This window comes from Stigmatopora nigra, chromosome 1 (genome assembly GCF_051989575.1).
Source record: "Stigmatopora nigra isolate UIUO_SnigA chromosome 1, RoL_Snig_1.1, whole genome shotgun sequence".
NCBI lineage: Eukaryota > Metazoa > Chordata > Actinopteri > Syngnathiformes > Syngnathidae > Stigmatopora > Stigmatopora nigra.
Genome location: NC_135508.1, coordinates 16818925 through 16843511, shown reverse-complemented (window position 1 = coordinate 16843511; position 24587 = coordinate 16818925). Strand labels below are relative to the sequence as shown.

At 39.6% G+C, this 24587-nt stretch overlaps 1 long non-coding RNA gene across 1 annotated transcript; it reads right to left on the bottom strand.

Moving 5' to 3' along the window:
* Window positions 1-4019: 4019 nt before the first annotated feature.
* On the bottom strand, window positions 4020-13875 carry LOC144202454 (uncharacterized). The gene is made up of 4 exons (XR_013327496.1): window positions 13846-13875; window positions 6560-6626; window positions 6378-6490; window positions 4020-4502 (listed from the first exon to the last, which is right to left on the bottom strand). It is a non-coding gene; the product is annotated as an uncharacterized LOC144202454 (long non-coding RNA).
* Window positions 13876-24587: the final 10712 nt, after the last annotated feature.

Below are 24587 nucleotides of genomic sequence, written 5' to 3'. Positions count from 1 at the left end.
GTTCGCTCATAATGTTTCTTCTACGTTACTGCCAACTACTGGTATGGAGTTTGGGAAAAAATGTAGAAATTATTAAGTAGTTACAGTTAGTAACCACAAGATGTCACCAAATGAGCATCCAATAAAATCGTCATCTCGGAAGAATTCTAATATTGTCACATTTCAGATTTTGCTTGTCTTTTTATTTAGAATGACAATATTAAAAAGCTGCTGTATTTGCTTAACATGGCAACGTGGGGTGTTCTGTTCATTTGAAAGGCACCATCAAGTTTGAAAATCAGGAAAAAGGAAAACAACACAATATTTGGGTAAAAAGTTGCCTGGGAGAAGTGTTAGAACATTTTCTCGGTCCACTTGATGTCCCTCAACGATCCCTGTTGCCGCCTTTGTGATTTTGTGAGTTTGTGTTGCATGACAGAGATTGAGTGAGGTGAACCATGGCTAAAATTCCACAGATGAACACTTTTAGACTCAGTCCTCACATCCATTAGGAGATGCGCATAACATAATTGCAGTGTAGGATGCTTTTTGGAGAGCCAGCTCATTCCTTTCTGATGCGATTTGAATTATGCATTCAATTTAGATGAATGACAACTCATTTAATTGCATACCTTCTCGTCATGCTAATTCTAATTATCTGTTGTTCAAAATACTAGTTTTGCCAACTAAAGTACATATTGGCATCACATTTCTTTGGGTAAAGAAAACAAAAGGACTTTTCAGTAGATTTTTTTTTATGTTTTGGAAAACGACTCACGTTATCTTATAAAGACGCGTCAAACTATTAAATTATGATTCCACGTGGCGACGAGATGAGAGGGAAACATCAGCACCTGAGGAACTATAAAGGTATGTGTATAAATAAATCTGTCGTGGTTGAGAATTATATTTTGGTATTTTCATGTAAAATGGCTAGAATACGGTAATTTTATTGTATCTATCTATCACGTAAATTAACAGTGCAAAAAAACATATCTAACTTCAACTTAATTGAACTATAAGCAAAATAATTGTGACCATGCTAATTCAGATCAGTGGAGGTAATCATTAATTGTATTAATATATTTTAATTTAACTTAAATTACACTTAAATTCTGGCTCAATGTGCAAAGCAGGAGAAAAAAAATTAAGCCTAACCAAAGTAACATAATTTAACATATAACAACTAGTACCCAAGTACACAACACCTTATCGGCTTCTGACGGTGTGGATAAAAAATGAAAAAATAATAAGGATTGACATAATTACACTTTACTAATATTTTTTTGTGCACTGTGAAAAAATTTAATTCTAAGAATTGTCTAGCTATTAATGCGCCAATTCTCCAACATGTCATTTTTTTCTTTTTTTTTTCCACATTTACAGTCCCTGGTTTCCCTATCACTCTGTAAAGAGTCCAGCTGACATTTTGGCTGTGCACTGCCTTGAGGGTGCCTCACACATGCAGACGTTCTCGGCATGCCAGCACAGAGTAACTGAGGGTTCCTGATGGACTTTGCTGGACAAGGAATAAAAAAAGAAAGGCATCATCAAATGCACCAGTTAGAAGCAGATTAAAAAGATTTTGCATCCGTATAAAAAAAAAGCGTATTCATATATATAACATTTCATATACCCACTCACTTCAAAGGGTTACTTTTATGGCCCCAAAAAGTCAAGTTGAATAAAAGCAAGCTGATTTAAATCCAGGCTCTTTCCAATAAATATTTTTTGGACTATAATATGTTTATTTATTTTGTATTATTTTATATATATTTATTATTTATGAATTTACTTATTTATTACCTCTTTATTTATGTCTTAAATGTATTTGTCTGTGTCTGTATTATCACCTTCTTACTACTGCGACATGGAATTTTCCGAAAATGGAATGAATAAAGTTATCTAATCTACTTTAATCTATAAATTACAATAGGCAAATAACACACAATGAAAATGAATCCATCTATACATCACACGACAAGGGAATAAGGGAACAACCAACAAAACAGTCACCTCTTAATGTAACATTTAAAGTTTTAGGGATAACGAAAAACACAATACAACAAGCTGTGGACAGACCGAGTGAAAAAAAACCAGATGGATATAAGTCGCTCTTGAGTATAAGTCGCAGCCCGAGCCAAATGATGAAAAACTGCAATTTATTGGCCCAGAAAATACGGTACATAGTAAAACAATATGGAGTAGACGTCTGACTGTGACACAATCAAACCTAAAGAAGATTGAACCCTGAGTGAATCCTTGATTTTAAAGTCCTATACGTACCTTTTTTTTGGTTAATCTTGGAATGTTCTTTCATTTTTGGAGTTTCAACTGCAGAATCTTCAGAGCAATATAGGACGAGGGATGAAAAATATATAATATGTGGCGTGTCCTTATAGTCGGATGCAAACTTTTGTCACACTCAAAAGCATTTGTCACTTTCCCCTTCCCTTTCAATCCTTTATTAAACCATCCCTTTTATTGTTGCACCTTGCTTGAGTTTAAGAGTAATAATTCTGAGTGGGATAACGAGAGTGCTACTTTGTCGATCTGAAGTATATTTAATGGTAGTGTGACTCTGGTTTTGTGTGTGTGTGTGCACATAAATGATTGTGTATGCATTTTCGCATAGATTCTGTTCAAATGGTGGAGTCCCTCCAGGGGCAAATTGTTATGGATGCTGAGGCACTCAAATCACTGTTATTTTGTTCCTTTAAAACAAACTAATTACAGCAATTGGTGTGTTTGTGTCTGTGCACTCATGTTCCGTGCATCAATTAGTTTCCTTCCTCTTGATTGTCTGTTGCCGCCAATTTCTTTAACGTGCAGCTGTTGCACATTACTTTAGTTTCAAGCAGAGAAACAATGACATCAATGCTTTTGGCCCAGTGAAAACAAGCTTTGTGATCACAACAATAATCTTTTCTTAAGTGCCTCAATTAATTGCAATTAAGTAAGAAATTAGATTTAATTGGCAATCCTGCACACTGAGTAATTCCACGTTAATGATCTATGGTGCATGTTGTAATGTGCTGTGCATTCTTGATGTGTTAAATTCATGTGACATGTGTGTGTTTGAATGTAGGGGGGTGCACAAGGTTGTTTTTCTAGATCTGGGGTGACAAAATTATGGCCCACCCGCCAACTGTGACCCCCTTCCAAGTTTTTATTGGCTCACAGCAAGTGATGGAAATATCATTAAATATGGCCCACATAAGAAGGGGAAATTCAGCCTACATTACACTTCTCAGTTTTGACACTAGATGGAGCTCATTACTTAAAGAGGGCTTCTCCGTTAGTTAGGATGTCAAAACGTGACAAAATGTTGAAATAAATGTAGGAAAGTGTGTATTTTCTTTCTTTTCGGGAGTGTAAATACAAGTGTAGTGTGTATAATTTGGAATATCCTTATATCTTTGGATGATGTTGCCTGTGGCCCTTAACTCATTCACTTCCAATGAAAGTTTTAGATACCAAATTCATTTCAACTAGGTAATCGAGTATTGAGTCATGTCTAGCTGCCATTGACGGTGACAAATGTCCACTCCAATTTGCCTGTGGGTTCAACCCTAGGTCGGTCTTTATTGTGTGGCATTTGCATGTTCTCTCTGAGCTTAAGAGGACATGTAACCCAGAGCATAGAAAATCCAGAAGCTCTTCTTTTAACCTTAGAAATGGGAAGCAGTTTACATATAATCATATGGACGACATGATGATCAAATTTCAATGTCACCTGCAAAGTTTTTCGGCAGTGTTGCTTGTCCTGTTTTGTCTTATATATTTTTCCATGTGAAAGAATCTAGTATAAATGTTAAATCAACATAATTTCATGACAGTTCTACTTGATTTAATCATGTTCATCCTGCAAGTACAAAATTGCCAGTAATGTGAGCAAGTAATGGTTTGCACTTGTTTGGATTTGAACATTTTGAGTCTTAGCCTCAACACAGGATAATGTTTGGATTTATTGAATAGTTCGTTTTTTTGGTTCCTTTAGCTGGCAGGGGGGGAATCGGCCGGACCACCCGTATGTGTGTGTGTGTGTGTACCAGTTTACAATGAACAGACAACTCTCTGCCAAGCAGGTGTGTGTGTAAGTGAGTGTCGCACAAACCTTTGTGCCAGCTCCTTCACGCCCTTGTGTGCCAGGTACGGCTCATCTTTGTGTGCGCATGAAAGCACGGCACATCTGAAGAAGGAAGAAAAATACACATTCTCTCGGGGAGAAGCGAAGGGACGGCAGGAGAAGGAGAGAGGTGGCCTTAGCTTTCCTCTCATCGTCCAGTCCAACACTTCTCCTCCTTTCGTTTGGTTCCATGCACTCGGCTTTCAGTTCTTTCCGTTTAGTGGCATTCCATGTGTAGCCACTCCTCTGCTATTCCCCTTTCTTTACACTCCATCCTTTTTCTCCCCCAGCCCTCTTTTTTCCATCCATTTCCTCTTCCTTCTCGTCCCAGATTCCAAATGGAAAAAAAATGGATGGCTTTCTGCTCAGGTCACTGCTCAGGGAGGCTGACGAGCTAAAGAAGAACATCACAGACAAATGGGCTCCAATTTCAACCGAGACTTGTTTGTTACCTGCACATCTCCACATCCTAAAGCTTATCAGCGCACCCAGCCCAGGAAGCATTACTGAAACTGGTCCGACATCACACACACGCAAACACCAAGCGTCCTGAGATAAGCCTCTCTGCTCTAATCTACGTAGGTTGCTCAGTACCGCAGGCCGAACCGAGTCAAGTACAACTCAACTACTCTGGCATTTTAACAGCCACAAAACAAACCTTCCACTATCATCCCAATTGGAAGCTACTTTCGATTACATTGTTATGCCAATGGACACTTTGCAGGTGAAACATTTTATACAAATCCTATGACAGTGCTACAGTTACAACCATTGTGGTCTTGACTATTAGGGAGGCCTAATGCTTTTTTCGCATCTCATCTCATTTTCTGCACCGCTTTATCCTCACTGGGGTTGTGATGGGTGCTGGAGCTTATCCCAGCTGACTTCGGGCCAGAGACGGGGGACACCCTGAATTGGTGGCTAGCCAATCGCAGGGCACAAGGAGACAAACAACCATACACCCTCACACTCATACCTAGGGGCAATTTACAGTGTCCAATCAGTCTACCATGCATGTCTTTGGAATGTGGGAGGAAGACTGAGCACCCAGAGAAAACCCATGCAGGAGAACATGCAAACTCCACACAGGTGGGTCAAACTGGATTTGAACCCAGGTCTCCCACTGTGAGGCTGGTGCACTAACCACTTAGTCACCATGCCACCGCCAAATGCTTTTTAAAAAATGTAATTTTCTTAGATGAGCATTTTCATTAATTAGATGGAAGTGTTTTTTATGAGTTAAAAAGGCTGTAATGTTAAACTTTCCCCTATTTTTCTGCTAGAACTAATTTTAAATAGTAGGTAAATTATTTTCCTGTGATTGAAAAAGAAATCATTCCAACTATAGAGTCTTTTCTTCTTAAGTGACTGTCCTTCTGTGTGTTTTACAGTGTTTACACCGATCATTTCAAAATATTTTTCTCCCTATTGGTCCAATGTGACTTTTCAATATACCACCATGCCAAAGAAATTTCTAAGCACTCTTCCTTAGATGAAGAAGATGGAGAAAAATCAATTAAAAAAAAAACTCCCACAGAAAAATACAGTCATGAAAGTTTCATCTTTTGGAAAAAAAACTACTACTCTTCTCCTGCTTGTCCTTCTCCATAAATCATTGATAATGTTCAACAAAGGTAAAAGTGAGGTTTAATGCTCTTAATCCATGCAAATTTCAGAATAATCTGTATTATACTACTACGATTAGGTGGTCACCGATTCAGGGTGTCCACAGCCTCCTGGCTGAAAGTCGGCTGGGATAGGTTCCACCACCCCCCGCGACCTTTGTGAGGATAATGTGGTTCAGAAAATGAGATGAGATTAGTACTACAGTCAGTATTATTTCCAAAATTCCTCCGTTAAACTCTAGCTATTATGTGGTATTTTATGTTTATATATGTGTCTTTTGAACCAATAAATGGCATACACATAATTTCCAATGAGAAATAATTCTTTTGTTTTCTTACATTTTAGACGTTTCCATCCAAGCTAAATATGAGCAGCAATCGCACACACAATCAACCCTTTGGGACAATTTGAAGTGTTCAATCTGGCTACTATGCATGATTTTGGGATGTAGAAGTAAAAAGAAGTACCAGGATAAAACACACATAGGCCATTATGACATAATCTCAATTTGTTCCAGTTTAAAAACATCACTTGCTGCTGCACATTGTTACTTCCTTTCTCCTCCCTGCCACTCATCTTCAATTCTGCCTTCATCTGCACGCACTGATTGATTGTTACTCAGTAGGTGTGAGTGACCTTTTACCTGAGGTGCTCGTTCTTCAAGACTTCAAGAGCTGAAAGCGATTGATGTGAGATCTTTGAAGGTTTATGTGTGTGTGTTTCTTCTGAGCTCCTGCAGTTAAGGAACCAAAGGACCTAAGGGTATTAGAGCAGGAGATCAGGATATCAGCTGACACACAAACACACTCACGCGCACACACATACACTGTGGTATCTCAGCGACCTCTTGGTGAGTTCAGTGGCAAGGCGTGGTGGGAGTGGTTGTTTGAACCTGAAGATTTTAAAGATCACACACACACACACACACACACACACACATTGCTTAAATGCACAAACAAACATATTATTTATATCATATTGAACACCATACAACACTAATTTTTTTTGAGTTTTCACAGAAGGACTGCACAGGCATTTCAAACACAATTAGAATTTCTCCAGATAGAAGGATAAAAGTGGAAAAATTCAGATGAACAAGGCCATTCATGTGAGTGGGTCTTGTAAGGTCGAATTGGTGGAGGTAGGGGAAAGGTTATAAGAAAGGTCAGCATTATTTATTTAATCCCAGTTCAATTTCACACATGCACATGGCCACACACATTGTGTACTGTATGAGAGAAGTGACTGACTGAGAATATACATATATATTTATGTATTATGCAGAGGTTTTTTTTGTGAATTTTTAAGGGTATTTGCTGACCCAATTTCCCAGCGAGTTTACTAACAAACCTCCAAACTTGATGCTTTGGAACGGGTAAAGAGGCCCCAGTGGAAGAAAGAGAATAGCAGATTGATGGGGCGAATGCAAAAGAAACCTCATGAAAAATGGACGAAAGGACTTTGGAAAAGCGGATGTAATTAATGGTAACGATGAAACAAAACTGACTGTCATTTGCCCGTCTTGTTAGGGGGTGAAAGACAGTGGTGGGATGATGATGATGTGGAGATGAAAGTAGCGTGCACACCTGCCTTTTGTTGCTGTGGATGCCCTGAGGCAAAATGTCACAATGGTGTCTCAGTGACAGTGCCAACATCATTGAGCAAGCATCCCCCCCATACCCATAGTCCACCTCCCTTTCTCATCCTCTGTTCATCGCGTCGCTTGCGGCCTTGCTAGTCCTTTGTGGGCCGTGACCTTGGTGGTTACACCGAAAATGGCCATATGGGGGAGACCGAGCGAGAACCTGAGATTCTACTAATCCTTCATTTGTCTTCATTTTCTTTGCCTCCTTCCTGCCACTCTTTCACGTGCACCATATGCAGTCTTGCTCTCTCCGCCCCTTTGGCTCATGCCAAGGCCAGTGCCCCTGCCACCTCACCTAGGGCAAGGGCTACATATGTTAAGAAGGTGAGTAGGACAGAGTGTCGGCAGATGGCTGAGCCCTAAGGCTTCCATGACTGCTGCTGCTGGTGGTGGTGCATGTGTAATGGAGGTGAGCATCGTTAGGTAGCAGAAGATTCCATTCATGTGTGTATATCCCTAAATGTGAATGGAATAGATGCGGGCACCAGTGAAAGAGGACTTGCCACGAGAAACTATAGCTAAGTCTATTAAAACGATTCAAGAACTTAATCATTTTATCTTCCCGACATGGGGGGTGGTAAGTGAAAAGTTGATAATTACAAAATAACCTAACCTTAAAATAGAGAATAAGGTATTACAGGCTCAAGTCTGCACTCTACTGGCTAAGTCAGAACCTGAAGGCACAATAAATCCGTTTTCATGTAATAACCTTGATATAAAAAACGGGCTCTAAGTAAAGAGAGGGACTGGGTCATACTATATAGCTACTAAGTTTCAAGTCGATCGGTTCATGAATATCGAGGAGTAGGACTTTTTATTGTTAGTGTCCACAAGAACAACAACATCAGTGGCGACTTGGATGCCCTTCAGCCTGTAAAAACAAAACAGGACTGCTTCTTTCTCCAAATAAAAACCAAAGCAATTGTGTTCGGATCTGAAATAAATATACAAGTTAAGGTAGAACCATTAACAACTTAAACAGAAGCAGATGGAAGCATTGAATACATTAACGCTGTCGGGACAGTATTGTAATGCTGAATAATATGAAGCAATATTGCCAAATTCCTTGATCCATTTCATCGACTTTATTTGTCAATTAGTGGACATATTTATGTAACTGTCTGATTGTGGCCTTAAAAAGCACAAGAGAACAGCGGCGTGCAAAATAGTGATGATAATAAAGATGTCTGTGGTGGTGTGTGTGTGCACGACCCAAGGATAGTTTATCTGGGTAGCAGAAATGTGTGGCAGAGGTGTGACATTTGTCCTTCATTTCACCCGCAATCCTTCTCTTCAGCTACAGACAAAGGCGTTGTGAAGATGCTCCGAGGTATGACACAGCTGCTGCGCTCTGAAGCACACAAGCACCTTGCAGATATGGGCCGGCTGCCATGCTTTAGTCTGGCTAATAGGCTGCTGAGGGCGCAGATTGCTAGGGAGCCACACACACACGAATACAGAAATAAGTTCATCTCACCATCTCAGGCATCTTCATTCCATGCTTAAGGGTGACCTTGCATTATTATTTTTTTCCAAACTTTTCACAAGCCTTGATGTCATATACAGGGTGACCCAAACAGATACGTACTCATGAAAATTTCTATTTTGACTTTGATTAAAAAGCTATTTATTTCAAATTATAACAACACATTATTCAGTTTATGGAAGACCATTCACCAGAGTTTCAGCTATTTCTTAAAATTTTTAGTCAATTTATGGCTTTCCCAAGATGTGTTCCAAATGTCCACCATTCCGTTGCAAGCAAACCTGTACTCGTCTGACAAAGTTGTCAATCACTTTTACACACTCCTCTTTCGGGATGGCTCTTATTTTTGCTGTGATGGCAGTTTTCAGTTCTTCAATTGTTCGTGGATTTCGTTAAAAAAATTATTTTTTATTGAATAAAATATGGGTACGCATCTTTTTGGGTCACCCTGTATATAAAGGGTCAGGCAAATTGATCTGACATGTTTGTAGGTTTAATAAAATGTAAATAAAGCAAAGACACAAAAAAGTGTTGTTTTTGAAAAGTACATATAATGCCATTGTGTTTCATTATGTCTTAAAAAATTAAATCAGTCAGATTTTATTAAACGTACAAATGTGTCACATCATTTTGCCTGACCTTGTATATATTAGTATTATATCAAATTGATAATATTTGAAAATTTTGCTTGACAGCAACGATATTTAGTCGACGACACATCCCACAGACTCCCAGAAGGTCATTGCCCCGAGGATACCCATTTGAAGTAAAGATCTCTGGCACCAAGCAGCTGGAGGCCTACCTTTAGTTCCGGCATCTCTTCTACATGCTGCTACTACTGCATCCCTAGTTTTCTCTCCTGAAGTCATTGTTGTACACATAGACTTCAAAACAGACTAACTCTTAGCACTGCAATTTGAATAAATGGAACTCCAAACTCTAATGGTGAACTAGCATCTAACACAAGGTATTCCTTTGGAGCTTGGAACTAATACGGACTAGGACCATGACCCCAAGAGCCCTCTTCTAGGACATTCAGTTTCATGCTCTTTTGTGTGTTTGCCGTAACGGATACTAATGGTCCCGGGCAGCCCTCTATGGTGCAGTGGGTGAGATTTGCCTCACTGACTCGACCCTCAAGCTGGGCGACATGGACCCCAAGAGTGGTTTCCCCGGTAGGGATCCGTGGCACCATCAGCCTGCATTACACTCAAGATAAACAAACACAGTCAGGAGCCATGTCTTGTATAGTTTAGCCAATGTTCATGAACAGCACCTTTTCTCAAATGTATGCCATGGTAAGTCTCAGTTCATTTTGCAATAGCTGTAAATTTACAACGGTGATCTCTACTTCACCTGATTGCTGTTTATAATGTCATTATTTAATTGGGGTTTGACATTTACCTCCCAAAAAACAACATGTGTCCTTCCCTTTTCTCCTTCTGTCTCCAAGTAGGCGAATGTCAAAAAGAGGGGGGGTACTCAGGTACACAGAACTCCCAGGGGCGTGCTGGCCTTTGGTTTCACAGCCGGGGGACAGAAAAATGGAGGCAGGTGAGAGAATGAGCAGGGGGAGACAGAGTGGAAAGAATAATGAATTTAAAAAAAGTAAAAACAAGAGGGAAGAAATTGAAAATGGAAGTTGGAATACAAAGAGCAATTTCAGCCTGACAAATAGTAAAATATTTGTCATGAACATTACTTGAGGAGGCTCTCCAAAGAAATACGTCTTATGGTTAAATACTCCTTATTTCAAAATTCACTGAGCTTTTACATAGGCAGGCCCACAGCAAGATTCTTGGAGAGAGTGACACTTTTGAAGTGTTGCACACCAGCAGCAGAGAGGCAATCCTGCCTCCTTGATGGTAGTCTTGGCCTCCTGGCGTGGCAAGCAGACATTGCTCGCCCTGGGCAAGTGGTTCGCTGTGGGAAGGAGACTTGGCTTTAAGTGGCTCTAAGTGGCTCTCGCTGTTTGTCTCTTTAGCTGTTTATTTCCTCCTGCACTTGCTGCCGGCAGGAGGGGCCTCTAAGACCCTGGCAAAGCCAGGCAGGCAAGCAAGGTGAACACAGCGCAGCCCGCAGTGCAATATTCACGCTTGTCGTACTTGCGTGTGCACGGCAGTCGTTTCATCATTAGAAATGTTACCCTTGTTTATGAAGATTTTATTATGCTGATTTCATGTGAGCGAGTGTACATGTGGTTTTTTATTGACACGGCCAAAAGGTCCAAGAGTGACCTTCTAAGATGACATTATTTGCCATCGATCCACCTCTGTTGTATGTTTGAGCCTTGCTGGGACTTTTGGGGGCGACAATGCCACCATTGTTCAGCTTTTAAGGACGTTTGCGGCAAACTCGACTTGACTCACTTGTGTTACTTTATGAAGTTGTGACCATATGCACTTACAAAAGTGGCCTCTGAGGTGAATGACGAGGACGAGGATGTTCAAACACAGAAAATGGCCTCACATGGCACTTAGCGAACACGCATAAACACATCTTCAGTGGCCTCACTGTCTCAAGTTAAGCAGCAAATGAACACAATTAGCCACGGCTCTGCAAACACACACTGGGGTATTGTTCTGCTCACACTCACTCAAACCCTAATCTGGTGCACCGGAGGGATCGTGTGCGCGTGTGTGTGTTTGTGGAAGCATTCGAGGGGAAGGAGTTCGGAGCCCAGCTGACAGAAGGGGCTTCGAGGCCCTTCTCCCCTAGAGGTTTACACGACGATGATCAACTCCTCGCGCCTTAGTCCTTGCTGCGCCTGCATCAGTACACACGTTTACACGGCGCACACATTCTTTTGCTCTTGCTTTGTCCTTTTGAGTAAAACCACATTACAATCATAGATGCACACACACACCCTTCGGTCAAAGCCAGATGTTCCAGGGTGAGCAAGGCATTAAGTCACAAGTTACTCTTCTCAACAGCAGGTTGAGCCTTGGGTCATGATTAACATACTTACACACACACACACTTGTTCAGTACAGTGTGCTTCCACTCCCTTTCTCTCCAGCAAGTGCATGTGTCTAATTGATGGCTGGTACAAGATTTCTTGCAAGAACACCTACACAAGTGGCTGCCTAATGGCTGCACTTTAAGAGGCCTCCCGGGCCTTTCAAGGTTCAATGGCGGGTGGCCTCAGGCCCATTCCAGAGGCAACCAGTGGCAAGATGAGTCAAAACATTATGACGCCACTGACATTAATTTGGGTCACTATAATATCATGAATATAATTATTTATCATACAAGGAAGGTTTTGACTCCTATGGCCAGTTCGACTTCCCGTCCTGTGTGTTTTTTTTGTGTCACCGTGACAACTATAGACATAAGTGATTTTGGCATTCAAAATATAAACATGCAAACATACACAGATACATATTTGGGAGCAGCCATATTGGGATTTATTTAATGTTTGATTTGTAGCATTAAAGGCTAGGCTTACTACATTTATTTGAGTGTACATTTCCTAAGAAGGATTGAACTGTGTCAATGGTGCATGTTCAGTTTGGTATGTTTAGGTTTTGTTTCAGCATTTTTCCCCCTCATAAAATGTCCTGTACATATTACTTGTGTGAAGTAAGTGCTCTATGCAGAACCAAAAACCTGGAAGAGTCTTCTTACAAATGCCTAGGGTTGGATGCTAGTATGACCCAGCTAAGGGTGCCGTGCGAGTATCTTGAATGATGCGTAAATATCTTTCAGCTTTTGAAAAATTGAAGCCTTTTCTTTGGATACAATGTGGCCCTTTTTGGACAAAAACATGTGAATTGTTTTATAATTGTTATTTATTTTTTATTTAGTTTGTTCTTCTCTTTATTTAAAAAAATATCAAATTTATTTGATATCTTATCAGCCACTAACTTATTTTCACAAATTACACATATTTTTTAAATGAAAGGATACTATTTTTTAATTTACTTTAGCCTGCCGTAGCCACAGTAAAAATACTCTTTCACGCAATTATTTTTATAAATTCATGAAAAATAGAATATACATAGAAAGTACATATACAGTGCACATGACTACAGTATTTTCCCGATTTAAACATTTAGAATTTTTTGATTTTTTATTCACTTTGAATAGAGACGTTTTACATACCCATGGATCAAATTAAATCTCAATGCATTCCTGCAGAATTTTGTTTGTTTGTTTGTTGTTTTTGGGGGGGATTTGCAACCACATTTTAGAAGGCTTTGCACTGTCTTCACCATGTGCTAGTCCAAACGACTCAACGGTCTTCTCCATGCAGCGTATGACAGAAACCACACAACGTTCCAGTTCAGATGAAAAGGTGGCATTCTGTGAGGACTCCTAATACCACTATTCATGTAGCCATTCCAAAGTGCACCAGATGTGCTCGCATGTGCAATTATTCCAGCAAAGACACAGCCTTAGATGTTTTGTGTATATGTGTGTGTGTGATTTTAGAGCCTTGTTGGAGCGGCAAATGTCTTCCGTTTGAGCTGCTGGCTGACCTTCTAGCATTCTGGCCTTTCCCCTCGTTTCCACCTTCACCACCAAGGCAACTGTGGAATTGTGTGTTTCAAGCCTTGCCACCTCTGCCATCTCTCAATCAATCCAACCCTGCCTCTACGAACCCCCTTGCATGTGTCTTTTTCCTGGTTCCATTGACTTCAACATGGTCCGGACATGTTATGGTGGTAATTTGCAAAGGTCTGGTGAATACACAAGCCAGGATTGTTTTTCAAGTATGCAAATATGTCAACGCTCTTGTAAATAGTACCTGTTTAAAAAAAAAAAAAAAGACATTTTGCTATAATGCATCTTGAGAGAAATTATATACTTTTTTGGATTGTTGGACTTGGACATTTTCTCTATTTTAAAGAAGCCAATTGTTGTCACTATACGTTTTCATTTCCAGGTACACACATGGGCACATATAATTAGAATAAGTTAAATGGGAGAGACAGTATTTCAGTAGCTTTAATATCCCTGCCATCACGTGCTGCTTACCGTATTGTAGTATTTGAGCCAATGATGCAGTTGCAAACTCTGACCAGTGAGTGGCAATATGAAGCACAATAAAGTCTTCATCCTCACTCGGGATGCACTGTAATTTTTGATTTTTAAGTATCTCTTTTAACAAAGCATTTGGCTTTTGAAATATTTCTAATTGTTCAAAATGTCTTAAAAATATATAAGACTAACTATAATTTGTTTTCTCTATTTATTGGCTCCACCTGATAGTGTAGTAGTTCACTCGACTTGACTTTAGTGTGGGCAGGCGTGGGTTCGATTCCCACTCCCTATGGTTTTGATTGTGAGTGCGTATGGATGTTTGTGTGTCTCTGTGTTCCTTATGGCTGATTGGCAACCGGTCTAGGGTATAGTCTGCTTTCCCTGATGAGAATGTGCAGTATGGATGATAAATAATAAAAAAATAATGAATATTCAAATGCCATTTTAATTTTGTATGTGTGTGTGTGCACATGTCTGTTTTGTGGGCCGTCTTTTGTTTAGGTCAGTAAGTATGTTTCGTTGCTTGTGTGCGTGTGTGTGCTGACCTGATAATCTGTGTGCTTTATGGAGTGCTGTTCACACATCAGTCTCTAACGTGATCCCAAACCCAAACACACACAATGTCCCCATCACTCTCCCTTACCGCAGACCCACACACATATTGTCTTAACTAAACAGAAAAAAATAACATAATTACTATTTGGTGATGCAGCAACCAAAATTGCAACTATTGCATATAATAAACAAAATTCAGCTTTTGTATAAGTAAGGCATCTTTTAGTATTTCCATCCTTAAGGTCATCTGAACTGATCCCACTCAGAATCCCTCAATCCCAAACTCAAACACAGACTCTTTATCAGAGAACACACTCGCACATAATCCCTGGTTAACTATACCTAGGAGTGTGTGCACATGTGTGTGCCTGTGGATGTGCGTTTGTGTCCATGTGATACCTTCCGGGAATGGCTACAGTTCTTCTCAATTCAGACAAAAGAGAAAAGAGATTTTTTTTTCCTTTGGGGTGAAAAACAAAAGTTAGCCCTGAGCAAGGTACAAATATTCCAAAAACTGAGTTCAAAAGAAATCTCTTATTGCTTACATCTCTGCATACTCTTTTTGCAGTGTCATTAATCAGAAAACATAGTGTACTCCCACATTTCTTATTTATTATATTATATATTATTATACTTCATCATATATTCTATGTATTGATTATTTATGTGTCTGTTTTTTGTTATTTGTGCACTATGTGATGAAAGCTTTAAATTCCATTATAATATAATGACAATAGAAGCATTCAATTCACTTTAATTTCTGGATGAGAACCCCAACTCTTTTCATTTCATTTTCTGAACCGCTTTTTCCTCACTAGGATCACGGGGTGTGCTGCAGCCTATCCCAGCTGACTTTGGGCAAGAGGTAGGGGACACCCCTAATTGGTAGCCAGCCAATCACAGGGCACAAAGAGACAAACAACCATTCACGCTCACACTCATACCTAGGGGCAATTTTAGAGTGTCCATTCAGTCTAACATGCATGTCTTTGGAATCTAGGGGGAAACCGGAATACCCTTAAAAACCCATGCAGGCCTAGGGAGAACATGAAAACTCCACACAGGTGGACCAACCTGCATGAAAATTTAATCACCAATACAAATCTTATTTTAACGACACTAAATTATAACTACGCAGTTTTAATGTGGATCTTTGAATTGAATAAATTCATGACCAAAAATAAAGTATTCATAGATGAGAAAAGATTTAAGTCCTGTTTGAAGGACACCAAATATAAATGCTTTAGGTTTGGCATGAGCTGCACAATGAAATAAGTAGTCAGTATCCGTGGCTATTGTACACAATATAGGTGTACGTATATAACACCACACCTATTAATGTTGTAAACTACACTGTGGTAGCAATCTGCTGGCGTTTTCATGCGGTGATGACAAGCGCTGAAGTCGAAAGCTAAAATGGAGCACAGAGTAGTTTTCCTTGTTGATGTCAATTACATCTTTAATTGGTGCATGTGTAATATAAATACAGTCTGTTTTAACTGCTGCTGTGCCCTGGTAAAGCTGATTTTCTCCCTCATTAGGCAGTCACTCCTTCAAGTGGCATTTTCCCTATGGACCTGCCCTGGACAACCCTGCACGTGTGCACGTCTGTGAATGATTAGAAGAAAAAAAAATGAAGAGAATAAAATATGCATCCACATTTAGCGACAAAGATTTTATAAAACAGAGGAAAATTGCTTAATGCTTAATCTTTCTTTTGACCAAGTATTGACCACATGCGAGCATCACCCTTTTCATGCAACCTGTTTTCTTCAGTCAAACTCTGATTGTGCCTTTAGCTACAGTCATTGTTCAGGATGTTATTTATGTCTCATCATTCTCTGGGGGCTGTTTGAATGTGGGGGCAATGAAAAGAACAAGCCTATTTGAATGAGCAATGTCAGAGTTTTTTTTTCTTCTTTTTTTTCTAGAGGTGTGACCTCAATGTGAACACGGGGAGGCTGCATGTACAGCTTTGCTGCATATTCCCTGGGTACAAATGTCTGAGCTTTTCAAATAATAGGCCAGATAATAAGACAGACAATTGGTGGCCTTAGTAGATAAAGACGAGGAAGAAAGAAGATGCTGAAAATAAAACATATTTGAAAAGAAAGGTAGGAAAAGAAACCATGTGATGTACACCTGAGCCTTGCGAAAGGGGGGTGGGGGGTTGTGGCAACATGAGGGGTGGCGCAGTGTTAAGTGGGGGGTGATGGTAGGGAATCAGTTCCACTACACGCTCATTACCACCTATTCATCTGGAAGACATATCTAAACAAATCCACTACAAACTAACTTACACTAAAGTGCATGTACGTGAGCACACTGCACCCTGTCATCTTCACCACACATAATACTATTAATGACTTTATAATGAATCATATTCACATCCATGTCCTTTCACTTTCCCCCCCATGTGACTTTCTTTCTGCTGCCCCACTCTCATTTTGAAGGCTGCAATTAGCTCCATTATTAACATGAAAAACACAAGCACTTACGTGTTCTTGGGATAATGGATAATGAGGAGCGCTACAATATTCTACAACCTCCCTCGTGTGGCCATTTGTGGCTTTTTTAATACCTACGTTAAACGTACACAGGAAACCATTCAACGCAAGGACAGCCGAGGGAGTTCATGCATAAGTAAAGTACACTTAGCATCTTGATTCCCCCCCATTTTTTCCTTACATTTTGACCCTGTCCAGGCAGTCCTGTGAACTTGAAGGCCAATTCCAGTAAATCACCTTTTTACAATAAGAAAAATCGGCTCGAATTGGAAGTACACTTTCTCATTTAAACCAGGTATCTTTGGCATTTTCTTTGGAAACTGCCAATTTCCAATTAACGTATTTTCACGACTATAAGGCGCACTTAAAAGTCTTAAATTTTCTCCAAAATAGACAGTGCGACTTATAATCCAGTGCGCCTTATATATGGAAAAAACTGAAAACCAAAAAGGAAAAACCACCATTGTCGGATATTAAAAAAACACAAACGCCTGAACTGAAACAATACTGTTAAATATGCAGATGCCATCTTAGTTTACAAAATCTCCCATCATATAGCTCCTCCCCCACTGCAAGATTTTATACAAAAAAATCCAAAACATCAACAATGGCTGGCTCTAGAGGTGACTGTGTAGTGAGTGCGTTATACCTGGAAGTCAATAGCAATTACCGTATTTTCTCGACTATAAGGCGCACTTAAAAGTCTTAAATTTTCTCCAAAATAGACAGTGCGCCTTATAATACAGTGCGCCTTATAATATAGTGTGCCTTATAATACAGTGCGCCTTATAATACAGTGCACCTTATATATGGAAAAAATGTCATTCATTGAGGGTGCGCCTTATAATGCGGTGCGCCTAATAGTCGTGAAAATACGGTAAACGTGGTGATGATGATGCTCGAGGGGCTTGGCATGAAATGAGAGGAGCCTCAGGATTCAGAGTGATTATCTTGATTGGGTTTCTCCTTTTGGACTTTTGACTTGCTCAATGTGATTCTCTAGATCTTTTGCGCCCTGAGTTTGTGACCCTGGATGGTGCTTGTAAAATAACAAAATGCAACACTCATTAGTGAGCATATTGCCAGACATTATGTGCAGTGGGATTGATGAATCAATAATAGCATAGAAGATTGTAGGTTAAAAAAAACAAATTGTGATGTTGCAAAGCATTACACTGGCTCTCTTTTTGGGAAACTGTTTTTTCATTGCAAGGTTCACATGCATGCCATTTTTGCACAATGCATATCCATTTCACACCAATTGACAGACTTCTTCAGACGCCAAACTGGTTGTGTAAAAATGGAAAAATAAATTGGCTTGCTCATCGAGTCAGTTGGATCAACATTTGGTATGAGGAAGCACAAGCAGACTTAGTAATTGGAAGATTATCGAAAAGTACGTATAAGCGAGCTCAAACATCTGAACCACCCAGTAGGATCACTTAAATAATATGATTTAGATTAATATAACAAGAATGGACATTCTTTCATAAACATCCTCATTTCAAGGAGAAGACCCAAGAACATCCTCAGCATCCAAAAATTCATAGATCATTTGGATTTTTTCACAATGTCTTGTCTTTACTATCTTTTTGCCCAAAAAATGAGACATATTCCAACATTTCCTAGCAATAGTATTTTGCTGCCTGGCCTTTGTAAATGTTCTAAAAGGGGAAAACAAGTCTTTCCTATGCGCTATAATCACTCGATAAACACTTTGTTTGATAAGCCAAGCACATAACGAATATATTGCATTATCTTCACAGACATCTGTGCAAGAACAAATCTAAACACATTTCAGCTAACGTGAGTTTCTCAAACACTGATTTTCGTATTGTAATTTACGCCATAACTGTTCATTTAACACAATGGTGTATTTGCAACTACAGGTAATTAATTAAAAGAAGAATAACAGGTATGAAAGTTAAAGCTTCCATGAATATATGAAGAGCATTTACAATGACAGAAAGCAACGCCAACATCAATCATGGCTTTGTTGCATTTACTAAATCTGTCTTCAGGCACTCTTTCCTGCCCGTTTATGTGTTTGCGCATTGACATTTTTATGTGTGCATCAGCACCCATATGCTTGCGCATGCCGGCGACTGTGTCGCACAGCTGGCAGTCTTGCAGACAGGTGGGCAGGCAACGTTCGCCTTCCAAAGAGTCGTAGCCCCGCAAATGTTTCCTCCTCGCCGCCGCCATCGTCCCCCGCCTGCCCCCCTTCCTGCCTCGTCTCATGAGCCGCTGTTGTTTAGTGCGTTGGCCCAATCTGGAGGGACATATGCAGCCGACTGACTACCCCCTTGTTTGGGCTCCCAAGAAATTGTCCCGCATAAATATTGCAAATTAGTGAGACCAAATGGCCTTTTATGGATTCTTCTGTCACCGGAACGATTTCAAATGGCGGCTTTTATTTCCTCTATGATGTACATCTGTTAATGTGGGAGAAAAACAACAACAGATTTTTGCATGGCAGATTTTAAACTTCCCCTGTTTTCTTTTAATTGTCCAATTTTCAAAAGCACAAACTTTGTCCGTTGGGCTATTACGTGTGCTAAGATGATGACAGCGGTCGCAAAGACTGCTATTGTTACCGCTGAAACAACGCACAATGTCACCTCAAAAAGCGCACCCGAGTGTGTATGTCTGTGGTGCAGTTTATCATGCCAGAGCCCTCTGCCCTTCTTTCCATCTGCCGAAACCCCCCAGGCTGGACCAAGGTCACGTTGCCCCCTTTTCTCCCATGGATGTGGATTCACTTTAGTTCGCATATACAGTGTGTGCCAGACAGGTAATGTCTAAATAAACTGCACTTCCCATAGAAAAAAAATCTGCCTGAGTCGATAGAGATGAAAACGGGCAAAAACCAAGAGAGAGAGAGGAGAAAATTGGGTAAAAACAGCTGGTCAATAATGTGTCCGTCAGAGAAAAAAAAGGCCTAATCAAGAAAACAGATGATAGGGGACGTTGTGTTTGCAAAACTAACATTACTAAAGTAAAGCCTGACGATTCTCCTCAACGTTGGAAAAAAAAAGCAAACATTGACAGAGTGATGCTCCTTTTCTCAATCTTAAGATGTGCTGCTTCCCCAAGGAGTGAACAGGCTGGGCATGCTGCCAGACTCTGGTCTACTTACTGGATAATTACTCACATCATCTCTTTCCACACAGATTGGATGACAACATGAAGCATGTTTTCCAGAGAGAATAGAATAAAGAAAATGACATCGCACTGGCCTACAGTATTTTCTATTACTGCACATTTCTCCCCAAAATAGGGTAAGAATGACCCAATTTATGACTTGTTTGTATGTTTGAGATGCTTGATTTGTTGTTATTTTTACAGTGTTTTTTATTTAATGAAACAAAAATACAAAAATAACTGAAAAAGAGCCTCAATAGGTGACACTCACAAATAGGGGACACTCACACTGAATTAACTTGTAAAGCCAAGTTTGTTAATTTTCTTTTTATTAAAATAAATTGTATTATGTTTAGTATTTATGTAACAATACAATGCTTGTTCCCCTTTTTGTAGGCAAGCAAAACGATTAAAAACACATACTATAGTACAGTTTTCTTTATAGACATGTATACACATTTTGTCACACAAGAGAGAATACTTTTAGATTTCCAAGAGGGAGGTCTCAAAATCTTGCTTCCTTGGAGCTTGGTAAGGACAATAACTAAAATTCCCATTCCTAGACCTCTGGTATTTGTCATCATCTCCTGATCGGCTTATAGTTTATTCATTCATTTTCCATACCACCATCCTCGAAATTGTTGTGGGGGTTGCTGGAGCCATGAGCCAGCTGTTTTTTCGGCGAAAGGCAGACTATACCCTAGACTGGTCGCCAGTCAGCCGTAGCACACAGAGAGACAAACGACTACCTGCACCCCCAATCATACGGCCACCAGCGGGAATTGAGTCTGCCCACACCAAAATCAAGCGAGTGCTTATAGTTTTAAAATTACATATTTCCCTCAGTGGGTCACCAGACCACGGGCGCTTGCTTCTTTGGCTCACCCCACATTTATAGTGGTCGGTTTCCCCCACCCCACTTTTGGGGGCTGTTAGTGGTGTTGTAGTGGCATTGGGGGACCTCCTGTGTCCTGTTGCGCGGATGCCATCCCGTCAAATGATTGACCTACGGGATGGGTTTGCTGGCTAAGCAACCCTTAAGCATGGTGGGTGTGGGGCTCGTACCTGCCTATGCAGCATTACCGTACACCACAGGACGAACAATCTGACAAAATTTAAAACACCATGCATAAAGCCATATTGCCAGAAAAGAACAGTTAAGAGAAGGAAGATAGGTATTCTGTTTTTGCTCAGTCGGTGCATTAAATTACAAGTCAAAGGAAAATTGGAGAAAAGCCATATGTCTAATTTGTTTTGTGTTCTCTAATATACCAAGATAGTTATGAATTGAAAAGTAACAGTATTTATAAATAATTAATTTTCAAAAGGTGGGAAAAAAAGCCCAAAGGAGTCAAAGATAAACAAGAGTTCCTGAATGAACGTTTGCCTTACAGTGTTGACATACAGTGGGTGTCTCAAGGTGAGAATCGCTTATCAGTTGTGTCTTCAAGGCGTGCTGCTGATCGTTCGATAGAAACACAGACAACAACAACACACACAATCACAGGCACACACAAACCTCCAATACAGTAACTAACACACAACCTTGCCACCCAAAATAAAGAAAAAAAATGAAACCATGCAATGACAATGCATCCATTCTCTGCATGGGCCACCACTCCAGTTTCTGATAACAAAAACTGTAGCCTATCACGACTGACTCTGGGTAAAAGGGAAACTACATTATGAAGTGGTCGGCATTTGGCAGACAATCACAGGGCACATATGTTCAGTGACAGACCACCAATCACACTTAAATTCACACTGTCAATGAGTGTAAACTAACCTCACGCTGCCCGCATTGAAATCCTGTTACCTGCATACCATCACTTATTCCAAGTCCATTACCAAAGTAAAAAGCAAAATCCGAAATTTAGATAGATTTAGACTTTATGGTTGCGCTGACCAGCCGCCAATGATGTACTTCAGTTCATAAAAAAAGTAAATATACGACTAAGTTCATTGTGCCAGAAAATTAACAAATTCATAGTAATTCCCACTCTAATACATTTCGTGAAATATTGGATAAATGATTCACTAGGAATCCGATGAGAGACACTTTGGAAAAGACCAAACGTGTGCATAAGTGTGTGTATTCACGTGTGCGCGCATTGGACAGCTGTTTAAAGTAGTATGTGGCCTGAGGCGGACCACGTTGAGCGGACAAGACAGGCAGATAATAGAGGGGCATCTGTGTGCCAAGGACTGCACCTCAAAGTCACCTCCCCTACACACACACACACCTGAGGCAGCCAACACATACATTCTCTGTCCTTGTATGAGTCTATTTATCATTTCTACATTAATCTGAAAGCTTTTCTAAGATGTCTCGTTCTCAATCTGTCTCCCATTGGCTCCTGTACTGTTCCTCGCTCTCCACCCCCACTCACCAGTCATGTCATATCTCCCTTCAATTTCACATATCTTGAATAACGTTTAGATAGCCTTAAGTACACTGCTGTCCACTTCAAATAGGCCCATATTGTTCGGCGATGTACAGATACACAGCTTCTGTTTGTTTTAATGTGTTGAAAATAAGGTTTGTTCTCATCAATTCCTTTGACAATAATGCATTTATCAAAAAAAGTGAAATTATCGCTGTGTAAGTCTCGAGAAAGAATATAGAAGCACAAACTAATATTAATTTGTGAATTAGTCATTCATACAAGATGGGTTACAAAAGGCAATTGTGTATTTTGATGGAAAGCAATGTTTTGCATGAATGTGTGTAAATTAATTTTACGTATTTCAATTTTTTCACAACATCCTTAATCCATTTGTTAAACTACCTTTATACTCTCAGTGCCAATATGATGTGACCCTCCATTTGTATAAAAGTAATGCTGAGCTGATAAATCAAATGATCTCTAGCAGTTTTAACCTTAAATCAGCTAGTATACTTTATACTTTCATCATTTATTTACTCAAACGTGTACTCCAACATCTTAGTAAACAACGCCACACTTTTTTAAAAAAGATATAAGAGCATTAAAGCACAATAGGCACTTGCAAATTCCCTATACACAAAATGGCAAGTTTCCTGCATCATTCAACATACCGTGGCCATCACTGGACAACAAGAGACGTGTGCCTGAAGACATTATTAAAGATTTACAAGATTGACACACTCTGTGGTATACAAGTCACAATGAGATTAATTACAGCCATCTCCTTCAAACTACAAGGTAGACAATCGTGCCTTTTGCCTGCACGTGTATGTTTATTTCTATCAAAACCCCCAAAAGGACTTAATCAATTTCCCCCAAACTTTGTTGACATGTGTACATGGACCAATGAAAACAGAGTAAATTTATGTTTCGGACGAGGTGAGACAGTTACTGCATTTTTCATGTGAGTGTGTGTGTGTCCATGGAATTAAAAAAAGCTACCACACATTCTAATTTTGATGTCGAAGGGAACACTCATTCCATATATTAATGTGCACACAACACAAGATAACCTTCCTTCTAAAGTAAAACAAAAAACTTTTAAATTGCATTATTTTGTTGTTCTTGTTTGTTTGTTCTTGGATTTACAAAAAAAGAATCCTTGATTTTCAGTTATTACTTTTGACCATAAACTGCTCACAAAATGCTATTGACATATTGAAGAACAGGGTTCATGTTTTTGCATATTCAAATGTCAATACTTTTATAGAACAATGTACATTTTTCACATTTAATTTTTTAACCAAATCAAAAGGAATTGATCACGCAGCATGAAAGCAATCTGATGCAATTTCTCCAGGTATTATATTTTCTAGTTATCAGTGCTAACATATGATTGGTCGGAGGCAGTATTATGACGGAACATAGCAAAGGAGCAATTTTAAGACATTAAAAATCTACCAAAAAACCCAACAAAAAACAACAGCAAGAACAGATACCTATTTGTTGCAAAGTACTCAATAGCAATTTTCTCATGCGACAGTAGAGTCATTCATTCATCTTCTGAGCCACTTATTCTAACAAAGGAGATAGGGGTGTTGGAGCATATCCCAGCTAGCCATGAGCAGTACATCCAGAGTTGGTTGCCAGCCAATCACAGAGTACAAGGAGACAAATAACCATTCACACACACACTCCTCACACCAAGGGACAATTTGGAGTCTCAAATCAGCCTACAATGCATCTTTTGGGAAATTACCAGAGATAACCTACATAAGCAAGGGGAAAATATGCTAATTCCACACAGGGATGGCAGAGCCCGAGATTGAACCCTTGATCTCTGAACCAAGTGAGGCGGACTTGCTATCCACACACAACAGTAAATTGTATCAAAAATGTAAAGCATCTTTGTTAACCTAAAGTCAGTGATAGAACTCTGTTTGATTAGGACATCAGTAAATTCATGATGATAATTGTGCACAACTTATAGTCGTTTGAACAAAAACAATGAGTACTTGTGAAAAGTATAACCATCTTTTATCCTATTATACACTGAATGAGAATATTCATTAGGATGTTCTTTTACTCCCTCATTTTGTGTGTACTTTACGCTTACAGAATGTGAGAACGTCTTCGATTCATT